Raw genomic sequence first — 23,685 nt, forward strand, 5'->3', positions numbered from 1 at the left:
TATTAAGTTTTGCCACGCAAATGATGTAGTATCATAGTGTTACTATTTATTTATGTCACAAATATTGTAAAACGTGATTATTTTTGTGAATTTCGAAACGATTGCAACTTCAACTAACCAAAAAATCGAGCGTAATTTCGACTTTAGGAATAACCAATAAAGTGATTTTTGCAAAAAGTACTACTTATTTAGTTTTGACACAACGGCGACGGTTTAAGCGAATAAAAACTTTGTCTTCATATAATTTTTAAGTCATTGGTAATACTTTTTTCATTTCTTTAAATCATATGATTGTGCTTCAAAATTCGAATTAAAGTTTTCAACCATTTGTTCATTGTACCTAATCAGCGAGTCATTTGTTATCGGTTGAAATTCGCCACCTAGCGGACCTGTCTAGCACTAACACTAACACCCTTTTACACCAACGTGTCGGCGTAAAGAATCCACGCAGGAAGTTCAGCGTCGTTCGCTAGATGGCAAAGCATGTAATAACGCTGTGATTATGCAGAATATTAATGTACAATAATAATTATTATGTATATTTCACTTTTACTAATATTCAAATTGACGACTGTCACACTCTTATTTAAATATAATTTGCAAAAACTGATAGGTCATACACTGTTCTTACTTCGAATTTTTGCTCTTTTCTATGTTATAATGTTACACTTTTTTGTTTCCTTGAAGTTTGGATCACTTTTTTATAAATATTTGTTTACGGTTACGGAGGTTACGGTACAATTTTTAAATATTTTTTTGCTACACATACTTACTACATATATACTATGTAAAAACGGTAACTGTCTCATTCATAATCACTTAGCGGAGATTTGAAACATCGCTAATACTATACGCCTTTAATCAAAAAAAACCTTTGTTTTTCACATTATAACGTATTTTATTTTTAAAATAATATTTTTAGGGTCCTATGGAGTAAAAATAACAGCTGTTGTCTTTATAAATTCTTTTAATAACAGAATTCAACAATTTTAGAATATACCTACTGCAGAAACTAAGGTACATAAGCAATTAATTTTTTTTTAACAAAATGAAATTTCTAATAAAAATGAATTTATTCTGAAAGAATAGGATAATTTAATACAAAGTATGGCCCCCTCTGCTATTCAGAACTTGTCGGCAACGATTATTCATTGAATTAATGAGACTGTTTATGTCATCTTGCGGTATTCGCTCCCAATGGATTTGTAGCAAATCCTTCAGCTGTTGGGTTGTTGTCACTCCGTCCAAGGCCTTCAAAACACGTCTCTGGAGCATGTCCCATGCGTGCTTGATGGGGTTGAGGTCTGGTGATTGTGCAGGCCAGGGCAATACCCGGACGTTCTCCGTTGCCAAGTATTGACTGGTTCGCCGAGCTGTATCTGAACGCGCATTGTCATGCATTAACGTAAAATCGGAGCCAAATGTTTGTGCAAATGGATGGATATAGGGTCTGAGAATATCCTCAATGTAATTTTCAGCGTTCATGTGATGGCGTCATTTGAGCTCAGTTCGCCTGTTCTTTATAATACCCGCCCATACCATAAATGTTGAGCCGCTGTATGGATAAACTTCCTGAATAAACCTGAGCCTTTCAGTATTTCCAAGCCGACGGTACACTCGCACCCTTCTTGTATCTGGCTTAAACCCGAATCGCGACTCATCGGAAAACATAATTTTATCCCATTGTTCCTGGGTCCATGTTCTGCGTTCTCTTCACCATTCATTTCGACGAGCGCGATGCCCTAATGTACTAATTTAAATTTAAGTATGGTTTTTCACATTATAACGTTGTATTTTATTTTTAAAATAATATTTTTAGGCTCCTATGATGTAAAAATAACAGCTGTTGTCTTTTTAAGTTCTTTTAATAACAGAAATTAGCAATATTAGAATATACTGCACAAACTAAGGTACATAAGCAACTAAACATAATTTAAATAAAATGAAATTTGTAAAGAAAATTAATTTATTGTGAAAGAAGAGGATAATTTAATACAAGGTATGGCCTCCTCTGCAATTCAGAACTTGTCGGCAACGATTATTCATTGAATTAATGAGACTGTTTAAGTCATCTTGCGGTATTCGCTCCCAATGGAATTGTAGCAAATCCTCCAGCCGTTGGGTTGTTGTCACGTCTCTGGAGCATGTCCCATGCGTGATCTATGAAGTTGAGGTCTGACGATTGTGCAGGCCAGGGAAATACCCGGACGTTCTCCGTTGCCAAGAATTGACTGGTTCGTCGAGCTGTATGTGAACGCGCATTGACATGCATTAACGTAAAATAAAACGTAAAAAAATAAATAAACGGAGCCAAAGGTTTGTGCAAATGGATGGACTGAATGATGATGGAGATGGACAAAATATTCTCAAGATAATTTTCAGCGCTCATGTTTCCATTAACAAAAACGAGCTCAGTTCGCCTGTTCTTCATAATACCCACCCATACCATAACTGTTGAGCCGCTGTATGGATGAACTTCCTGAATACACCTGAGCCTTTCAGTATTTCCGTGCCGACGGTACACTCGCACCCTTCAAACCAGGCCTAAACCCGAATTGCGACTCATCCCCAGGATGAGTTCTATGTTCTGCGTTCTCTACACCATACATTTCGACGAGCGCGATTTCCGTGACGTATCAGTGGGCACCTAATTGGACGTCGAGTTCGTAGGCCGTACTCATGCAGTCGATTTCGCACAGTTTGGGGACTTACATCAACACCACTTGAATTTTGTAGCCTCAAACTTATCTCTCGAGCGGGTAACATCGGCTGGCGTCTTGCAGTCACTTGTATGTACCGGTCATGCCGAGTGGTTGTACTCCTTTTACGGCCTGAATGCTGTTCAGCGGGTTCCCTTGTATTATTGTCGCGCTGCCAAAGATGACAAATAACACTTCTATGAAAGCCAAAATGCCGAGATACCTGAGATTTATTACTTCCCGCTTGCAACATCCCTGCAGCTCTTTGCATTTCATTTGTCGATCAAGACTTAACGTAGCAATAAAAACGCACTTAAATTCTAACAAATTTCCTTTCATTTCATTTTATGAAAAACACAAAACATAATGGAATTTTTTTATACAACCAGCCAGTATGTCATCAATAACAAAAAATTTTACATACCTATGCACTTTGAGTGAATAAAGACTTAGAAATTAACTAATATAAATGGTAAATTTGTAATATCATGCATGTTGCTTTGACTTTTTTGATGTGTGTATATATAATTATAATATACATAATAACTTTTAAGAATCTGAAGCCGAGTCTCCGGCAACAGGATCATCCTGCCACCACAAGCAGCGCCCGTTCACGAGCATGACGCATGAGCCTGCCATCGCCTCTCTCAACCAAATTTTAGGGAAGGGGACGATCCGTTCCATGGCGCCGCCACAAGCAGTGACATTAAAGCGAGCATGACGAAGGCTGTTACGAGAACTCAAGCAAACATCAAAAAAATAATCTTAATTATGCAATACTCACCAAATACCTCTACTTAAAATTTGACAATTCTGCTTAAACTTATAATTAATATTATATATAATTTATAATTAATAATATTATATTTTTACAAACAGTAATCAAAAGCTCAATCCTGTAGGGGAATCAAACCAAAAATAACGACCTATGTCATCTCTAGATCAACGGGGTGAGTATATTCAATTATGCAGATGACACAGCCATTATTTTCTCTGGTATCTCGTAGGAAACCGAACAGAGGAAGACTAAGATGGGCCTTGAAAGAGTCTCAAATTGGTTAAACCAAAATCTATCACATGACAGATACCAGCCCGTTCAAGACTTCTATATCAATTCATCCATTCATGCTTCTACCCACACGATTTGACTTCTAATTGTCCCTCAATAGAAAAGGATGACTGTACCAAATATCTCGGCATCCTGATTGACCAAAGGTTAAGTTCGCATCCCCAAATCGAACTGGTCATAACCAGGATGAGAAAACGTCTCTGGAGTTTTAAATCGCTTATTACAATATACATCGCTTTGGCTCAATCAGTGATCACCTACTGCATCCCAATATGGGCGGCGCAACAAAAATAAACCTCTTAGAATTGGAAAGAGCTCAAAGATCACTTCTGAAAGTCATGTAGGTACTTCAATCCTTTAAGATTTCCAACTGATTCACTTTATTTGAATTTTAATCTTTTGACAATTAGGAAAGTTAATGTACCATCGTTTTGGTCGTCCACAAGTCACTTTCGCTAGATCACGCACAGTAGAAGAAATGATAAAGTAGCTCCCACCATTACCAGACTCGTACTGTCCGCACTACTTTTGCTGAACGACAGTTTGGCTGTCAATCAGCGTACTTCCCTACTAATATTATAATGTGAATGTAAGTTTGTTTGTTACGCTTTCACGCCTAAACCACTCAACCGATTTCGATGAAATTTAATACACATATAAAATAAAGCTTTGAAAAGGACATAGGCTACCTTTTGTGGTAAAAAATAAATTATGGGGTTGAAGTAGGGGACGAAAGTTTGTATGGAAATTGGTCACTATCGAAGATGTCTCCATAAAACTTTGTATCTAGGCAGTTCGTGTGTGTATTTTTTGCAACGATTCCTAAGAAATAAAAAATGCTGCCAATAGTAATTATCCCACGCGGACGAAGTCGCGGGCAAAAGCTAGTGTGTAATAAAATAAATCGTGACCTAAATATATATCCAATGACATTACATCTATACAGAAAATCTTTATATCAATGACTAAATTGTCTTGCTTATGATGAAGTGGAAAATCTTCTGATCAGACTGACATGACAAACACACGCAGTCTATAGATGGAACCCAATTAAAGGTCCAAACTAAAACGCACATGCACACACTCACACTCACACATACACACTTTCCAGAGTTGTTCTAATTGTGCGATAATTGTAAAATTTGGTTATTTATCATTTTTGCGGATACATAATATTTGTTTATCAAATAGCATGAATCCGCTAAGGAAGTTGCGAGATATTTCCAACACAAGTGTCTGGGAAGACAACTAACTGGGAAGTCCCAACCACTAAAATGTATAATTATGTATGCTTTGAAATAAACGAAATTTATTTATTTACTTCGGTCAAGACGGCGAAGCCGGCACTGCTCTTTTTGACCGCGATACAGATATATCCTCTCTGGCTGATATATCTTATCTCTCATACCCAGGGTATTATTTGGAAAACTCCTTCATATCACGGGCTGGCGTGTGCTTTTACGTTAGGAAGGATATTTGTTCTCGATGCCTGAGTATTCAGTATCAGTAATTTAACATCCACCACGACGATTGGCTATGCTCACGGACCACCGATCATGCAGGGAGATCTGTTCACGACTTCGCCTTAGCATTTCTTCTGATACAACTGGTTATTGCACCAACGCGAATCTCACACATCGAAGATCATACACCTTCAACGACCGATATAATACGACCTCACAGGGTCAACGAAAACTAGGTAGCCGTCCAACCGTATGATATGCTACAATCAGCAGTATAAAATCGGCGAGTACCCTTTTTAGCTGACAATACTCGAGACATCATTATAAATTTTTTTGTTACATGTTGCTTGATAAACAAACTTGGTTATTGTATACAAACAACGTGATTTACGTTAGATTCGTGTTGTAAAAGACGCCGATCTTTCAGAGTTTTAGACTTTTTAATTTATTCATCAGTAAATTACTAAAAAGTAAATCCAAAAAAACAGCCTGAAATACGTGGAAATCGATTAACATAGCCAAATAAATAATATTCAAATTAACCACAAAAACTATTACTACATAATATTATGTTCTCACTGTGTTATTCACTTTTTATATACGTTTCATACAAAAAAAAGTTGCGTGTGTACAAAGTAAACATGTCAGAAGTGAAACCTGCATTGTGCATGAACCTCTAAACTGCATATGAAGTGCTGGTACATGTTGCTAGGATGACACATGATTTCAACCGCTATGAAAGACATTACTAACAGCGCTACCATATTTATGTTCTCTTGGTGTCTATGCAGTTATAAGTCGTGCGTATGACATAAGAATATATTAAGGTATACCTACTAGCGTCATACATAAAAATAAAATAGTATGCATATTTCTGTCTCATTCTTTGCCGGCTTCATCCTACACATTTTTGTATTTGTGTCTCTTACCTGTAGTTTTATTCGGTTGCATCCGGTTTGAAACCACAACTTCAAAAATTAGGAAAATAACTTCTAATAGTCCATTATTTTGGGCCACTGCGATTGATTTTTACTGTGTAATACATACTATTTCGCCGTATTTTCAATGTAATTAGTAAACAGATATGTAATTTCGTAATAAAAATAATTATCATATCTTTAATAACAAAAAAAACGTGTCCAAGAAATGAAACCTTCAAAAATTTTGGCTTCAAGATAACGAGACGAATGCAAATTTCGGGAAGAGAGTAATTGTAGTTCTTAGTAATGGTCGTAAATATTACATAGATTTATTCAGACTCGGAGCATACATTTTCGATATATGATACAGGAGGAAAGTAACTAAACTATGAAATAAATACTTTGGTTTTAATTTGGTCAATATATTATCTTTGGAATACTCTGTCAATTACTGTTTTTGATCTTCTTGTTGATACATTGCGACTGCTGCACATTTTCAAATTAAATTTGGCGTCCAAAAACTCAACCAACAGACTCGCTGTATCCGATGAAAGATTTACATTAAAATCCCAACTCAGAATCATCGGAATTTTATCTTTATCTTTTTTGAGCTTGCGTGATACTTCTGGTGTGCATTTACTTAAATTTTCGTGAATGAATTCAAAAATCGCATTTATTGATTGGATGGGGGAAATGTAGGTAGCTACAATGAATACTGAAATACTATTATCTAATTTGGTTTTACATGCACATATTCCTCCTAATTTAGAAAGTTGAACTGATAGTGATTCCAGTTGTTGTGTATTGAGTTCCATTTGTGGAGTAACACGGACTCCGTCATTTGAATTAGAGTTGATTGCAACTCCACAGGCCCTCGTATAAGGCAAAGAAAAAAAACCAGCACAAAGAGAACCGCGAACATAAGAAACATTGTATAATGTCTCCTATCTCATTTTCTCCCCCGTTAAATCTTATGAATTTATGTGTATAACGATGATAAAGAAGTTTCACTTCAAAAATACTATTTATTTTCGAAAAGAAATTGGAATATAATACTCTAAAGTAAAGTAGTTAGGTATGTATTGGAAGGCTAAGTACTTATAGTATAGTAGATTATATAGAAGACAATGATGCATGGTTCTTGTCTGACACTGTTCTTGACATGGTACCTTTAAATTTATTCCAAATTTCTTAGACTTAAGAAAACTACACTATCCTGTTTTAGTATTACCAAACCTTAATAAGATTTAAAAAAATATAAGCTAAGGTAAGCCACTTCATGATATGAAACAGTTTTGCTTTACTGGGGGACATTCAACTATAGATGCAGGTGTTGAGCTATTCAGAAATATTTTTCAAGGATGCAAGGCATCAAACAATGATATTTTGATGACTTCTAAGATTTATCCATGGCTTGTGATTGTGTTCAACATTCAACGCTGGCTAGGTAGCTATAACACTATGGTATAAAATGGATCTTTGCTCGATGTTCGTATTTCATATTGTTTCCAACAATATAAAACAGAAAGCTGATGCGAATGGCAAGAGATTGTCTGGCTCCTATCAATATGGGGTTACCACAAGTTATACTCGCTCTTTTGAACGTACCCATGTCATATCGTTCTCGAAAACCGCACAAAAAGGCACACGTAGCTTGGTTGAACGTGGGAGAAACTTTAAAAACCACACTGTAGTCCTCTACAACTACAGATATGAGGTCTGATCTGGTGAAACAGCTCCTCGAACCAGTCGGTATCAGCTGGCGCGCTGTTAATTACTGCGCTCAGCCCAGTATGGCTATAAGCATTTCGAATAAATACATGATCGATATAGGACACTAGCGGCCCGCTCCGGCCGGCTCCGCAAATTACAGAATTTAAGTAATTGCTTACTGTGTTACTATATTTTCTGAAATCGAAGTTGACGTCTAAAATTAACACGTAACTATTTGTACCTAAATATTTACCAATAACACTACATAGTTCTAATACAAATCTGTTTTTATGAGTATCGGGCGGTCTGTACTCCGCACATAAACCTATCTTACAGCGATTACCTATACTTCTTTTGCCCGTGATACATTCAAACTTCTTAACACACACAATACTTTCTATAAATGTTACATTTTTATGTACATTTAAAGGCAACTATATTGTAAAAATGCGTGAACAGCACCTTAGAAACTTTATGTATCCTAAATATATAATTGACTTACAAAGGAGAAGTACAAAGTGTAAGTAACATTTCAAAAAAAAAATATAATGTGCACTAAAAAGTATAAAAATTATTGCGTATTTTTATAGAATCTAATTGATTAATCTAATTCTTGTTGCGATTATGGTTATTTTTGGAGTCGGTGTCATCCAATACATAGTTGTAGGTGAGCAATGAACGTAAGTGCTTTGCAATTTGATAACAGACAAAAATTCTGCCACAGATCGCACCCTTACTGTAAGTCGTTAAGGCGTCCCATTGATCATCATTTCGACTATTATAATTACTTGACCATAACTATGTTATGGTAGATGACTTAAATATCCGGATATCATAAAAAAGATTCGGCCGAGTATCGTTACTTTGCTCCTAAGAATTGAATAGTTCCGTAACTTTGTCATGGATTCCGTAATCAGAGCCTAACCAAACTCACCAAACTATCCTTTAAGTATATCCTTTCCAATAAAAAAAGAATCATCAAAATCGGTTAGCGCGATATTGAGTTATTCGTAAATATATCATCTACTTCTATACGTACGCATAGGAAATTTAAGACTTTTTATGGTTTTCTCATTGATGCCTCTGTCAGATCTGGACAAAATTACAATGAGACCACACGGGAAGCACCAGCCTTCAAATAAAAAAAATTATCAAAATCGGTTCACCCAGTCGATAGTTTTGAGGTAACAAACATAAAAAAAAGAACATACCGACGAATTAAGAACCTCCTCCTTTTTGAAGTCGGTTAAAAAGTTGCTACTTTCTTAGCGGAAAGTGAATCGTGTTCTTAATAACTTTAAAAAAATAGTGAACCATACAGAAAAGGAAAATTTAATTGATGAAAGATATGATGAGAATACTTTATTCGACTTTTTTGTAAATCAAAGTACTGAAAATAAATACCCAACATGAAACTACTAAAGACAAGGCCCTTGGCATGTGCGCAAGAACGAATTAAAAAAATGTACCTACTCTGTGCTCCTGTCAAATCAGACTTTAATGGAAGAGCGTTCATAACTTGTTTTAATCAGTTTATTTTTACGAAAACACCTAAGCAAACCTTCAATTTGTTATTCAAAGATCTATATATATATAATACTTTTATTAAATAAGTACTAAAAAGGGTTTTATGATTTAATTATTTGACGCTATAAAGCGCGTTATCCAAATTCTCTTAAAATAGGATTCTAAAGACCCATATGTAAAAAAGGCAGCCGTAATGATTAAAATAATAACCGACCCCTACTACTACTTGCTTTAATGTACTATTTGCTTAGATAAAATAATTGAAGGATTTCTATGTAACCAAATTAACAAATTTTTGATATCACATGATATAATTATTAAAAACCAGTTCGGTTTTCAGAAAAAGAAAAGCACTACCCAGTTATTGCGAACAGATGATGTAAATAGAACGCTTTATAATAAACTTCTCGTTTTAGCTCTATTTATTGATTTTAGCAGGGCGTTTGATATGCTTAATAATAAAATACTATTGCACAATATCGCATACTAGGACCACTTCTAGTTTTAATAGAGTTACAATGAAGATAGATGCGTGAAAGTCAAAGTAGCCAATAAATTTAGCAACATGATCACAACAAATAAAGGAAACGCTCAGGGATCGACCATAGGACCTACGGAGTATTAACTTTATGTTAATGATATGTGTAACATTATACAACATGTGTAACATTGTACAATTTTCTGATGGCACATGCCTTATGGTAGCTCATAAAGACTTAGAAGCTGCAGAAATAACTATGCAAAATAACATTACTCTATTGTGTAAATAGGCTCATGATGTCGGCATAGTATTTCTACTACTCAAAAAACTAAAATTATACATATTCATTTTCACATATCTCACCTCTACTTCGCCAACTATCATTGCTCACACCCATCAATGCTTGAATGCTGAAATAATTAGTCTGATCTGTCGTTGTCCAAAAAATAGATCTTGTAAGTCAGCATATGTATCTAGGCCTTATAATTGACAACAGATTCAACTGGAAACTGCATAATATTGAATGTGTGTGCTTTAAACTACGACCTATACTCAATTAACTATTTATATTAAAACCAAAGCTGCCACACACTACTATGAGATTAATTAACACAGCTCTAGCAGATTCAATTATTAACTATGACCTGATTAGTTATGGGAGAACTTCTAAAACTCATATTAATGAAATTTATTAAATTCAAATGAAAATGTTAAAATTATGTATAATTAAATAAAATAAATAACTATAAACATGATAAACGTATGTTGTTTACACATTGCAAGATATGATCAAATTAAATATGTAATTCTAAGAGAAGTTAATTAACCATCATTTTTAATAATACTTAATTTATCTTACTATTAAAAATGATGGTTAACTTCTCAGGCCTTCTTCTAAGGCCCAGCAATTAAGAAACATAATAAAATCCAAGAGATTTTGCATTCTAAAGACCAAAAACATCTATGGCACAAGAATGCTAAGTAATTATATTACCTAATGTTTTTAACGATGTTTTTAATGATTTGAAGTTAATCTACAAAATTTATATAAAATGAATGGAAAATAACAACCATATTTATGTGAAGACTTATGTTAATATAAATATACCATTATTTAATTATTATAGTAATGTAACGAAATCGCCAACGCTCGAATCGCTTACCCAGAAAAACCCTTTAGGGAATTGAGTGACCGAGTTTAAATTACTTTACTAAATATAGTGCAAGAGTATCTACATGATTAAAAAGTATCAAACTTTCCATAAGCTGAATTATAATATGTAAATCATTAATTTAAATGATAAAATATCAAAACAACATACCTCATTAAAAAAAACTAATAAATATTATAATTATAAATGTGGTGTTAAACCTATATAAGACCATTGAAATACGTTCACAATAACAATCACCTGTAAGTCTCTTTATTGTTTGTTACGTATATAAAGAAAACAAAACCATCAGCCATGAAACTGTTACTGTGTAAGTATTCTTTAATTTTATTCGGGGAGCAAACTTGTTAAAATCATTGCTTCATTATTATATTATTTACAGTTTTAATTTTTTTAGAATATAATGGTCAAGGCTAGTCCATGCGTCGTGCTTGTAAATTTACTTTGATTTATTTAAAATATTATTCTTAAATTTTAAATTGGACTTCCCAAAGAGACGCTACGTTCACACATTAAAGAACCACATACAGACAGAATGTGTAATGGGGTTTTCTGGTATTCTAACCAGCGTAAGTTTTCCGTACTTGTCACTAGTTCCTCATGGGTAGCCTACTTGTTAAAGGCTTAGATTACTGTTATGGAATGGATTAGGCCCCGAGCATTGCTCCAGAGATTATTACACTCATGTGCACACGATAAATCAAGGGTTGATTTAACAAGACTCCTCGGGTGCAAATGTGTTAAGGAGCCTTTGTCTTCAAGTCTTGAGCCTGTTTCTTTTGAGTCTATTGCGGCCAGAGCCAACTGACTATCTGTGTGGATGTAAATACACTTACCAACGTAGCCTTTTTTCGTAATGGCTTCTGCACTTTTTTTTTTTAATCTGTGATTTGCCAAATTTCGGGCACTCTCCCTAGATTCCTTATACCGTATTTCCCAGTAATTCAATTGTCATACCAGTCCTATATATATCTGTATATACATCGGTGTGTCTGTGTTAATATCTATATTTTAAATTTTTTATCACCTACTGTTGGGCGATCTTAATTATTTACCATTTAAAGAAAATAATTTTTTTATTTCAGTTTTTTCAGCCATTCTCTCAATCGTTGCTTGGGCAAGTGCAAAATCACAACTCTTCTGTGAAGCAGCGTGCGCAAGTGACAACCATCCCGTCTGTGGTACTGACGGAAAGACATATACCAACAAATGCTTGTATGTATTGCTAATAATCTATTATGGTGGAGTAAATAGATGTCTGACAAGAAAGACGTTAATAATTTCAAAAATTATTTGGAACATATTGAATCATATTATAAACCATACCACCAATTACACAGCTAGCAGCGCTCCTGATATTGTTGTATTAGAAGAGAGTGTGAGCGGGGGTTTGCTTATGGGGTATTTCTAGCATTCTGGACAAGTTTTAACGTGTTATATTGTCACTATAATAATATCTTCGTTAGGTAAACCTTAGAATGTCTGAAGAATTATTGCGCTCGTAGATTTATTTTCAACTTATTCCTAGTTCTATATAATAATATTATTTATTCTATCAACAATCTATTCTTAATCTTTAGTTTCAGCGTTTAATCTTCTTTAATTATACTTACTTTTCACATTTTAGCTGCGAGTGTCGCGGTGCGAAGGTTGCCCACAATGGCGCTTGTTAATAACCTGAACATGGATAATTCATCTATTGAGAACTTTGAAGCAAATTTAATATAATATGATCATAATATTTTTATAATGTTATTCAAAACAAATTAAAGCAATAATTCATTTAAAATTTTTGTTTTATTTAATTGGGCTGTTGTTGGCGGTATTGAAATAATTCATCCCCTACCCTCCACCAGAATATGACATCGGTACTCAAAGACTTTATTCCAGGAGGGTACAGTCAGAGAATCCCCCCACGAGCATTTTCGCCCGAGCTGCCCGTCGTATTCTGGCGAAGTCACGGAATCACACGTGTCCGAGGACAAACGAGGCAGTTATACCACTGCATACACGACAGACACAGATATATTTACCTAGCAATACGTCATATTCCTATAGATCCAAAAGAAGCTTTTTGAGGCGTTCTGTATGCAGCGATACCCACCACCCTAGCGCCCTGGTAACATTGGTCTAGTGATTGATTAGTTATTGTGCTCGATTTTCACTAACCGTTGCGAAATGGCTGTCGCTTGCTGGTTAACCGTCAAACTGTCACCGAAAGGCACCGAAGAGGATGGGATGAAGAGTTCCATACCTTGCAGTATCATATCAGCAACAGCGTAAACAGCGGCTTCTGAATCATACAGCGAAAAACAGGTTTGCCTCCACGAGAAAGACGCAAATAATACCGCATCTCATCAAACACTGCTAACCTATAGTGCCACACGCAGCAGTAAGCTAAACAATGGAGCTGTCTGATCCGGCGCGTGATAGGCACAGTGCTCCGGATCAGAGAGTGATCAGATGACCACAGAGGAGGGTCAGGGAAACTAGGTAGCCGCCCGGAAGTGAGGTCAACAGAAGGTTCAACACTGCAGATGTATGATCGCAATACCCAGTTGTGTCTGACCATGTGCTAAGGCGAAGTCGTGAACAGACATTACATGATCGGTGGTACGTGAGCCTCGCCATTCAGTGTGGTGGGCGTTAAAATCGCCAAGAAACACGATCTTCGCAGTGGGGATCTGTTCCAACACGGAATCTCTAGCCATTTGGAAGTGCTCTTGGAGCCGGGCCGAGCGGTAAAGCTCTCGGATCTTCTGGGACTCCTCTCAATATGGGGGTACCACAAGGGTCACGTCTTCGGCCATTTTTTATGAAAGAGGAGAACACAGGAGCTTATGGGTCACCTGATGTTAAGTGATCACCACAGCCCACATTCTCTTGCAACTCCAGAGGCATCACAGCAGCGTTGCCGGCCTTTTTAAAAATGTACCCGCTTATTTTAAGGTAAGGTAATGTCATATCGTCCTGGAAACACCGCACAAAATGGCCCACATAGCTTGGTTGAACGTGGAAGAAAGCCTCTTAAGAGGCCGGCTCCGCAAATTACTTAAGGAATTTAAATAATTGCTTACTGTGTTACTATATATTTTGAAATCGATGTTGACGTCTAAAATTAACACGTAACTATTTGTACCTAAATATTTACCAATAACACTACATAGTTCTAATACAAATCTGTTTTTATGAGTATCGGGCGGTCTGTACTCCGCACATAAACCTATCTTACAGCGATTACCTACACTTATTTTGCCCGTGATACATTCAAACTTCTTAACACACACAATACTTTCTATAAATGTTACATTTTTATGTATATTTAAAGGCAACTATATGGTAAAAATGCGTGAACAGCACCTTAGAAACTTTATGTATCCTAAATATATAATTGACTTACAAAGGAGAAGTACAAAGTGTAAGTAACATTTCAAAAAAAAATATAATGTGCACTAAAAAGTATAAAAATTATTGCGTATTTTTATAGAATCTAATTGATTAATGTAATTCTTGTTGCGATTATGGTTATTTTTGGAGTCAGTGTCATCTAATACATAGTTATAGGTGAGGAATGAACGTAAGTGCTTTGCAATTTGATAACAGACAGAAATTCTGCCACAGATCGCACCCTTACCGTAAGTCGCTAAGGCGTCCCATTGATCATCATATTCGACTACGATAATAACTTGACCATAACTATGTTATGGTAGATGACTTAAATATCCGGATATCATAAAAAAGATTCGGCCGAGTATCGTTAGTTTGCTCCTAAGAATTGAATAGTTCCGTTACTTTGTCATGGATTCCGTAATCAGAGCCTAACCAAACTCACCAAACTATCCTTTAGGTATATCCTTTCCAATAAAAAAAGAATCATCAAAATCGGTTAGCGCGATATTGAGTTATTCGTAAATTTATCATCCACTTCTATACGTACGCATAGGAAATTTAAGACTTTTTATGGTTTTCTCATTGATGCCACTGTCAGATCTGGACAAAATTACAATGAGACCACACGGGAAGCACCAGCCTTCAAGTAAAAAAAATTATCAAAATCGGTTCACCCAGTCGATAGTTTTGAGGTAACAAACATAAAAAAAGAACATACCGACGAATTAAGAACCTCCTCCTTTTTGAAGTCGGTTAAAAAGTTGCTACTTTCTTAGCGGAAAGTGAATCGTGTTCTTAATAACTTTAAAAAAATAGTGAACCATACAGAAAAGGAAAATTTAATTGATGAAAGATATGATGAGAATACTTTATTCGACTTTTTTGTAAATCAAAGTACTGAAAATAAATACCCAACATGAAACTACTAAAGACAAGGCCCTTGGCATGTGCGCAAGAACGAATTAACAAAAATGTACCTACTCTGTGCTCCTGTCAAATCAGACTTTAATGGAAGAGCGTTCATAACTTGTTTTAATCAGTTTATTTTTACGAAAACACCTAAGCAAACCTTCAATTTGTTATTCAAAGATCTATATATAATACTATATAATACTATTATTAAATAAGTACTAAAAAGGCTATAAAGCGCTATAAAGCGCGTTATCCAAATTCTCTTAAAATAGGATTCTTAAGACCCATATGTAAAAAAGGCAGCCGTAATGATTAAAATAATAACCGACCCCTACTACTACTTGCTTTAATGTACTATTTGCTTAGATAAAATAATTGAAGGATTTCTATGTAACCAAATTAACAAATTTTTGTTAATTTGGTAACATAGAAATCCTTCTTATCCAAAATCCTTCAAATCCAAATTATTAAAAACCAGTTCGGTTTTCAGAAAAAGAAAAGCACTACCCAGTTATTGCGAACAGATGATGTAAATAGATCGCTTCATAATAAACTTCTCGTTTTAGCTCTATTTATTGATTTTAGCAGGGCGTTTGATATGCTAAATAATAAAATACTATTGCACAATATCGCATACTAGGACCACTTCTAGTTTTAATAGAGTTACAATGAAGATAGATGCGTGAAAGTCAAAGTAGCCAATAAATTTAGCAACATAATCACAACAATTAAAGGAACAGCTCAGTGATCGACCATAGGACCTACTGAGCATTTACTTTATGTTAATGATATGTGTAACATTATACAACATGTGTAACATTGTACAATTTTCTGATGGCACATGCCTTATGGTAGCTCATAAAGACTTAGAAGCTGCAGAAATAACTATGCAAAATAACTTTACTGTATTGTGTAAATGGGCTCATGATGTCGGCCTAGTAGAAAATGCTCAAAAATCTAAAATTATACATATTCATTTTCACATATCTCACCTCTACTTCGCCAACTATCATTGCTCACACCCATCAATGCTTGAATACTGAAATAATTAGTCTGATCTGTCGTTGTCCAAAAAATAGAAACTGCATAATATTGAATGTGTGTGCTTTAAACTACGACCTATACTCAATTAACTATTTATATTAAAACCAAAGCTGCCACACACTACTATGAGATTAATTTACACAGCTCTAGCAGATTCAATTATTAACTATGACCTGATTAGTTATGGGAGAACTTCTAAAACTCATATTAATGAAATTTATTAAATTCAAATGAAAATGTTAAAATTATGTATAATTAAATAAAATAAATAACTATAAACATGATAAACGTATGTTGTTTACACATTGCAAGATATGATCAAATTAAATATGTAATTCTAAGAGAAGTTAATTAACCATCATTTTTAATAATACTTAATTTATCTTACTATTAAAAATGATGGTTAACTTCTCAGGCCTTCTTCTAAGGCCCAGCAATTAAGAAACATAATAAAATCCAAGAGATTTTGCATTCTAAAGACCAAAAACATCTATGGCACAAGAATGCTAAGTAATTATATTACCTAATGTTTTTAACGATGTTTTTAATGATTTGAAGTTAATCTACAAAATTTATATAAAATGAATGGAAAATAACAACCATATTTATGTGAAGACTTATGTTAATATAAATATACCATTATTTAATTATTATAGTAATGTAACGAAATCGCCAACGCTCGAATCGCTTACCCAGAAAAACCCTTTAGGGAATTGAGTGACCGAGTTTAAATTACTTTACTAAATATAGTGCAAAAGTATCTACATGATTAAAAAGTATCAAACTTTCCATAAGCTGAATTATAATATGTAAATCATTAATTTAAATGATAAAATATCAAAACAACATACCTCATTAAAAAAAACTAATAAATATTATAATTATAAATGTGGTGTTAAACCTATATAAGACCATTGAAATACGTTCACAATAACAATCACCTGTAAGTCTCTTTATTGTTTGTTACGTATATAAAGAAAACAAAACCATCAGCCATGAAACTGTTACTGTGTAAGTATTCTTTAATTTTATTCGGGGAGCAAACTTGTTAAAATCATTGCTTCATTATTATATTATTTACAGTTTTAATTTTTTAGAATATAATGGTCAAGGCTAGTCCATGCGTCGTGCTTGTAAATTTACTTTGATTTATTTAAAATATTATTCTTAAATTTTAAATTAGACTTCCCAAAGAGACGCTAAGTTCACACATTAAAGGACCACATACAGACAGAATATGTAATGGAGTTTTATCAGCATTATAAGAGAATCTTCATTCTCTGCAATCACGGACGCCTAGAATTGAAAGGTGTTTGTTTAGAGTCCTGGTATTCTAACCAGCGTAAGTTTTCCGTACTTAGCACTAGTTCCTCATGGGTAGCCTATTTGTTAAAGGCTAAGATTACGGTTATGGAATGGGTTAAGCCCCGAGCATTGCTCCAGAGATTATTATACTCATGTGCACACGATAAATCAAGGGTTGATTTAACAAGACTCCCCGGGTGCAAATGTGTTAAAGAGCCTTTGTCTTCAAGTCTTGAGCCTGTTTCGTTTGAGTCTATTGCGGCCAGAGCCAACTGACTATCTGTGTGGATGTAAATACACTTACCAACGTAGCCTTTTTTCGTAATGGCTTCTGCACTTTTTTTTTTTAATCTGTGATTTGCCAAATTTCGGGCACTCTCCCTAGATTCCGTATACCGTATTTCCCAGTAATTCAATTGTCATACCAGTCCTATATATATCTGTATATACATCGGTGTGTCTGTGCTAATATCTATATTTTAAATTTTTTATCACCTACTGTTGGGCGATCTTAATTATTTACCATTTAAAGAAAATAATTTTTTTATTTCAGTTTTTTCAGCCATTCTCTCAATCGTTGCTTGGGCAAGTGCAAAATCACAACTCTTCTGTGAAGCAGCGTGCGCAAGTGACAACCATCCCGTCTGTGGTACTGACGGAAAGACATATACCAACAAATGCTTGTATGTATTGCTAATAATCTATTATGGTGGAGTAAATAGATGTCTGACAAGAAAGACGTTAATAATTTCAAAAATTATTTGGAACATATTGAATCATATTATAAACCATACCACCAATTACACAGCTAGCAGCGCTCCTGATATTGTTGTATTAGAAGAGAGTGTGAGCGGGGGTTTGCTTATGGGGTATTTCTAGCATTCTGGACAAGTTTTAACGTGTTATATTGTCACTATAATAATATCTTCGTTAGGTAAACCTTAGAATGTCTGAAGAATTATTGCGCTCGTAGATTTATTTTCAACTTATTCCTAGTTCTATATAATAATATTATTTATTCTATCAACAATCTATTCTTAATCTTTAGTTTCAGCGTTTAATCTTCTTTAATTATACTTACTTTTCACATTTTAGCTGCGAGTGTCGCGGTGCGAAGGTTGCCCACAATGGCGCTTGTTAATAACCTGAACATGGATAATTCATCTATTGAGAACTTTGAAGCAAATTTAATATAATATGATCATAATATTTTTATAATGTTATTCAAAACAAATTAAAGCAATAATTCATTTTAAATTTTTGTTTTATTTAATTGGGCTGTTGTTGGCGGTATTGAAATAATTCATCCCCTACCCTCCACCAGAATATGACATCGGTACTCAAAGACTTTATTCCAGGAGGGTACAGTCAGAGAATCCCCCCACGAGCATTTTCGCCCGAGCTGCCCGTCGTATTCTGGCGAAGTCACGGAATCACACGTGTCCGAGGACAAACGAGGCAGTTATACCACTGCATACACGACAGACACAGATATATTTACCTAGCAATACGTCATATTCCTATAGATCCAAAAGAAGCTTTTTGAGGCGTTCTGTATGCAGCGATACCCACCACCCTAGCGCCCTGGTAACATTGGTCTAGTGATTGATTAGTTATTGTGCTCGATTTTCACTAACCGTTGCGAAATGGCTGTCGCTTGCTGGTTAACCGTCAAACTGTCACCGAAAGGCACCGAAGAGGATGGGATGAAGAGTTCCATACCTTGCAGTATCATATCAGCAACAGCGTAAACAGCGGCTTCTGAATCATACAGCGAAAAACAGGTTTGCCTCCACGAGAAAGACGCAAATAAAACCGCATCTCATCAAACACTGCTAACCTATAGTGCCACACGCAGCAGTAAGCTAAACAATGGAGCTGTCTGATCCGGCGCGTGATAGGCACAGTGCTCCGGATCAGAGAGTGATCAGATGACCACAGAGGAGGGTCAGGGAAACTAGGTAGCCGCCCGGAAGTGAGGTCAACAGAAGGTTCAACACTGCAGATGTATGATCGCAATACCCAGTTGTGTCTGACCATGTGCTAAGGCGAAGTCGTGAACAGACATTACATGATCGGTGGTACGTGAGCCTCGCCATTCAGTGTGGTGGGCGTTAAAATCGCCAAGAAACACGATCTTCGCAGTGGGGATCTGTTCCAACACGGAATCTCTAGCCATTTGGAAGTGCTCTTGGAGCCGGGCCGAGCGGTAAAGCTCTCGGATCTTCTGGGACTCCTCTCAATATGGGGGTACCACAAGGGTCACGTCTTCGGCCATTTTTTATGAAAGAGGAGAACACAGGAGCTTATGGGTCACCTGATGTTAAGTGATCACCACAGCCCACATTCTCTTGCAACTCCAGAGGCATCACAGCAGCGTTGCCGGCCTTTTTAAAAATGTACCCGCTTATTTTAAGGTAAGGTAATGTCATATCGTCCTGGAAACACCGCACAAAATGGCCCACATAGCTTGGTTGAACGTGGAAGAAAGCCTCTTAAGAGGCCGGCTCCGCAAATTACTTAAGGAATTTAAATAATTGCTTACTGTGTTACTATATATTTTGAAATCGATGTTGACGTCTAAAATTAACACGTAACTATTTGTACCTAAATATTTACCAATAACACTACATAGTTCTAATACAAATCTGTTTTTATGAGTATCGAGCGGTCTGTACTCCGCACATAAACCTATCTTACAGCGATTACCTACACTTATTTTGCCCGTGATACATTCAAACTTCTTAACACACACAATACTTTCTATAAATGTTACATTTTTATGTATATTTAAAGGCAACTATATGGTAAAAATGCGTGAACAGCACCTTAGAAACTTTATGTATCCTAAATATATAATTGACTTACAAAGGAGAAGTACAAAGTGTAAGTAACATTTCAAAAAAAAATATAATGTGCACTAAAAAGTATAAAAATTATTGCGTATTTTTATAGAATCTAATTGATTAATCTAATTCTTGTTGCGATTATGGTTATTTTTGGAGTCAGTGTCATCTAATACATAGTTATAGGTGAGGAATGAACGTAAGTGCTTTGCAATTTGATAACAGACAGAAATTCTGCCACAGATCGCACCCTTACCGTAAGTCGCTAAGGCGTCCCATTGATCATCATATTCGACTACGATAATAACTTGACCATAACTATGTTATGGTAGATGACTTAAATATCCGGATATCATAAAAAAGATTCGGCCGAGTATCGTTAGTTTGCTCCTAAGAATTGAATAGTTCCGTTACTTTGTCATGGATTCCGTAATCAGAGCCTAACCAAACTCACCAAACTATCCTTTAGGTATATCCTTTCCAATAAAAAAAGAATCATCAAAATCGGTTAGCGCGATATTGAGTTATTCGTAAATTTATCATCCACTTCTATACGTACGCATAGGAAATTTAAGACTTTTTATGGTTTTCTCATTGATGCCACTGTCAGATCTGGACAAAATTACAATGAGACCACACGGGAAGCACCAGCCTTCAAGTAAAAAAAATTATCAAAATCGGTTCACCCAGTCGATAGTTTTGAGGTAACAAACATAAAAAAAGAACATACCGACGAATTAAGAACCTCCTCCTTTTTGAAGTCGGTTAAAAAGTTGCTACTTTCTTAGCGGAAAGTGAATCGTGTTCTTAATAACTTTAAAAAAATAGTGAACCATACAGAAAAGGAAAATTTAATTGATGAAAGATATGATGAGAATACTTTATTCGACTTTTTTGTAAATCAAAGTACTGAAAATAAATACCCAACATGAAACTACTAAAGACAAGGCCCTTGGCATGTGCGCAAGAACGAATTAACAAAAATGTACCTACTCTGTGCTCCTGTCAAATCAGACTTTAATGGAAGAGCGTTCATAACTTGTTTTAATCAGTTTATTTTTACGAAAACACCTAAGCAAACCTTCAATTTGTTATTCAAAGATCTATATATAATACTATATAATACTATTATTAAATAAGTACTAAAAAGGCTATAAAGCGCTATAAAGCGCGTTATCCAAATTCTCTTAAAATAGGATTCTAAAGACCCATATGTAAAAAAGGCAGCCGTAATGATTAAAATAATAACCGACCCCTACTACTACTTGCTTTAATGTACTATTTGCTTAGATAAAATAATTGAAGGATTTCTATGTAACCAAATTAACAAATTTTTGTTAATTTGGTTACATAGAAATCCTTCTTATCCAAAATCCTTCAAATCCAAATTATTAAAAACCAGTTCGGTTTTCAGAAAAAGAAAAGCACTACCCAGTTATTGCGAACAGATGATGTAAATAGATCGCTTCATAATAAACTTCTCGTTTTAGCTCTATTTATTGATTTTAGCAGGGCGTTTGATATGCTAAATAATAAAATACTATTGCACAATATCGCATACTAGGACCACTTCTAGTTTTAATAGAGTTACAATGAAGATAGATGCGTGAAAGTCAAAGTAGCCAATAAATTTCAGTAGATAACTAATCAGGTCATAGTTAATAATTGAATCTGCTAGAGCTGTGTAAATTAATCTCATAGTAGTGTGTGGCAGCTTTGGTTTTAATATAAATAGTTAATTGAGTATAGGTCGTAGTTTAAAGCACACACATTCAATATTATGCAGTTTCTATTTTTTGGACAACGACAGATCAGACTAATTATTTCAGTATTCAAGCATTGATGGGTGTGAGCAATGATAGTTGGCGAAGTAGAGGTGAGATATGTGAAAATGAATATGTATAATTTTAGATTTTTGAGCATTTTCTACTAGGCCGACATCATGAGCCCATTTACACAATACAGTAAAGTTATTTTGCATAGTTATTTCTGCAGCTTCTAAGTCTTTATGAGCTACCATAAGGCATGTGCCATCAGAAAATTGTACAATGTTACACATGTTGTATAATGTTACACATATCATTAACATAAAGTAAATGCTCAGTAGGTCCTATGGTCGATCACTGAGCTGTTCCTTTAATTGTTGTGATTATGTTGCTAAATTTATTGGCTACTTTGACTTTCACGCATCTATCTTCATTGTAACTCTATTAAAACTAGAAGTGGTCCTAGTATGCGATATTGTGCAATAGTATTTTATTATTTAGCATATCAAACGCCCTGCTAAAATCAATAAATAGAGCTAAAACGAGAAGTTTATTATGAAGCGATCTATTTACATCATCTGTTCGCAATAACTGGGTAGTGCTTTTCTTTTTCTGAAAACCGAACTGGTTTTTAATAATTTGGATTTGAAGGATTTTGGATAAGAAGGATTTCTATGTTACCAAATTAACAAAAATTTGTTAATTTGGTTACATAGAAATCCTTCAATTATTTTATCTAAGCAAATAGTACATTAAAGCAAGTAGTAGTAGGGGTCGGTTATTATTTTAATCATTACGGCTGCCTTTTTTACATATGGGTCTTAAGAATCCTATTTTAAGAGAATTTGGATAACGCGCTTTATAGCGCTTTATAGCCTTTTTAGTACTTATTTAATAATAGTATTATATAGTATTATATATAGATCTTTGAATAACAAATTGAAGGTTTGCTTAGGTGTTTTCGTAAAAATAAACTGATTAAAACAAGTTATGAACGCTCTTCCATTAAAGTCTGATTTGACAGGAGCACAGAGTAGGTACATTTTTGTTAATTCGTTCTTGCGCACATGCCAAGGGCCTTGTCTTTAGTAGTTTCATGTTGGGTATTTATTTTCAGTACTTTGATTTACAAAAAAGTCGAATAAAGTATTCTCATCATATCTTTCATCAATTAAATTTTCCTTTTCTGTATGGTTCACTATTTTTTTAAAGTTATTAAGAACACGATTCACTTTCCGCTAAGAAAGTAGCAACTTTTTAACCGACTTCAAAAAGGAGGAGGTTCTTAATTCGTCGGTATGTTCTTTTTTTATGTTTGTTACCTCAAAACTATCGACTGGGTGAACCGATTTTGATAATTTTTTTTACTTGAAGGCTG

General features: G+C 34.8%; 2 long non-coding RNA genes across 8 annotated transcripts in view; one reads left to right on the forward strand and one right to left on the reverse strand.

Annotated features, from left to right (window-relative positions):
* The window catches only part of LOC126971031 (uncharacterized), a 161,730-nt gene that overhangs the window by 128,043 nt on the left and 10,002 nt on the right, over positions 1 to 23,685 (reverse strand). The window lies entirely within an intron of this gene.
* LOC126971028 (uncharacterized) lies at positions 11,189 to 18,952 on the forward strand. Of its 4 annotated transcripts, none has more exons than XR_007730762.1 (3): positions 11,189 to 11,354; positions 12,130 to 12,259; positions 18,791 to 18,952. It is a non-coding gene; the product is annotated as an uncharacterized LOC126971028 (long non-coding RNA). The 4 variants fall into 4 exon arrangements; XR_007730763.1 differs by lacking the exon at positions 12,130 to 12,259 and adding an exon at positions 18,249 to 18,378; XR_007730761.1 differs by lacking the exon at positions 18,791 to 18,952 and adding an exon at positions 12,672 to 12,833.

Source organism: Leptidea sinapis, chromosome 22 (genome assembly GCF_905404315.1).
Source record: "Leptidea sinapis chromosome 22, ilLepSina1.1, whole genome shotgun sequence".
Taxonomy (NCBI): Eukaryota; Metazoa; Arthropoda; class Insecta; order Lepidoptera; family Pieridae; genus Leptidea; species Leptidea sinapis.